Below are 2,203 nucleotides of genomic sequence, written 5' to 3'. Positions count from 1 at the left end.
CCCAAGGTACTACCAGTAGGAAGCAGTACAGCCGGATTTCTCTTGTAGGTCTCTGATACCAGGTGTGAGGGAAGGAGGTGGGGACCATCTTTCCTAACCTACAGTGCACCTGGCTCCTCTTCCTGTTAGTCTGAGGGTGTGTCTCCACTCCCAACCTAGGCATCCCCAGAGAAACCTGTGCGGAGAAGCGTGGAGGACAGTGAAAACCTGTGAAGAATGTGAATGTGACCTTTTCTTTCAGAGGCTTAGAATCTCTCAATGGCTCCGCTTTCCCTCCTTAGGTTGACTAGGAGGTCCTTCTAGTTCTGCCCCCCTGCCTTCCTCTCAAATTTTACCTGCTCTCCTGAGCAACTTTCTCCTCCTACCCCAGGCCCTTGCACACACAACTGCCTCCGGCCAGATCTGTCCTTGGTAACTCAGCTCTGGCACCACCCCTTCCAGGAAGCCTTCTGGACTCTACTGGAGGAGGCACCTCCTTTAGCTCTCCAGCCTGAATTTACAGCTCAGGGCAGGGCTGAACACCTGATATGGTTTTTATTTACCTGTCTGCCTTTCCCATAGAGACTGTGTGTCATTCTTGGGGTGTCCCAGTACCTTGTGCTGGGCAGGCACAAGGGAGAGGTTCAGGAAATGTTTACAGAACTGGCCAGGGTCAGGATACCCACGTCTCTTGAACCCTGACATCTTTTTCAGGTCTAGGCCTTAACGGGAGCCCCTTATGCCCAGCTGTCTGGCCAAGTCAGGGGTGGGGATGATGTGAGGTCCTGTTGATTCACTGCCTCCTCTGATCAAGTGACCCCTCAAGGTTAGGAGCTGGTCACCCGGGTCAGATAGGAGGGTTTGTGATTCTTTAACTGGAGGATTGGTGGGGGTCCCGTGGGTTGCTCACTGAACTGGACAGCTGATCTGATTCAGAGGCTGCCAAAGGGGCCTCAGCCCTTCGTCGCTTCCCCCCGCCCGGCTCTGGAACACCAGATTAAAGACTGATCTTGGTGGTGCCTCCTTCTTACCCCTCTTCCCCACCAGGCCATCCCTCACAGCAGATCCAACCACAGGTCTCTGAATGTAGTAAGGAGACCTGGGGCGGGGGGAGGGGGGCGCAGGCCCTGCGAAGCCCCGCGTATAGGAGTGGATGAAGGGGCGCCTGAGACCTCCGCTGTACCCGCGGTCGATCCGGGTTTACACGGAGGCTCATCCAGGATTAGTCCCTGCGCTCGGCTAATCCCAGCCGCTGAACCGACCTCGGGGTCGAGGAGCCAGGCCCACTCGGTGCGGGCGGGGGTAGGGGGAACGCGGGCCGAGCGGAAGCACGCGGCGGGGGGAGGGGCGCCCCGGGAGGCGGGGCCGGGAAACCGGCTGATCCGGTCTCTGTTCTTCGACCTCTCTCGAGCCGGTGTTTACTCGGGAGCCGGACGGAGGAGGCCGGGGCCGCTCGGGCCCGGAAGCAGGGGGAGGGGAACACAGTCCGAGACGAGGGTGAGACCTTTCCAGGTCCCCTAAATCGACCTCCAACCCCGGTTCCTGAGCGTGGCAGAGAGCGACCGACAGATGTCTCCCGCCCCTTCTCCCTTCAGTTCCGCAATTCATACTTGTTCCCAAAAGAAAGGGGAACAGTAAAGGATACCAGCCCCTCGGAAGAAGGCAGCAGCACAGCGTACCCTTCCCCAGCGCTCCTCGGCGCTCCCCCTCCATCCCTAGACCGAACCTCAGCTCCGGGTGGGGCCCTGCGGGTCGGGCACAGCGCATCGGTTGAGGGAGGGAGGCACTCTGACACGCACGGGGTAGATGTCTGTCCTCGGACTGCATTCTTTTGCCCGCCATTCCAGAGTGGCACCGGTTAATCCCAATGGGTCTCGGTCGCTCTGCACTCGGCCGCGTCCTCTGGCCCCCTCCAAGGCCTCTACCCCAGACTTAGCCCCCAGTGTCCCCGGGACGCAGGCCTGAGGGCCCGGAAGAAGTGAGGTGGGGTCCGGTTTTCACACTTTTATTGTAAAGCTCGGGAATAATTACACGGGTCTTCCATTGACAGCTCAGCAAACAAACCGGAAACGAACCGAACCGGAGGGGGTAGGGGCGGTGCCTGCGCATGCTCGCGGCGGGGGAGGGGGGAGGTCAGAGAAAGAGAAAGACAGAAAGAGACAGAAATCATTACAAATCAACGGGATTGTGCTCGCAGCGCCAGGGATGGGGCGGGGTGGGGGGG

Source organism: Ursus maritimus, unplaced genomic scaffold, assembly GCF_017311325.1.
Source record: "Ursus maritimus isolate PB19 unplaced genomic scaffold, ASM1731132v1 scaffold_5, whole genome shotgun sequence".
Classification (NCBI taxonomy): domain Eukaryota; kingdom Metazoa; phylum Chordata; class Mammalia; order Carnivora; family Ursidae; genus Ursus; species Ursus maritimus.
The sequence above is the reverse complement of the archived record's forward strand: the minus strand, read 5'-3'. Positions refer to the sequence as shown.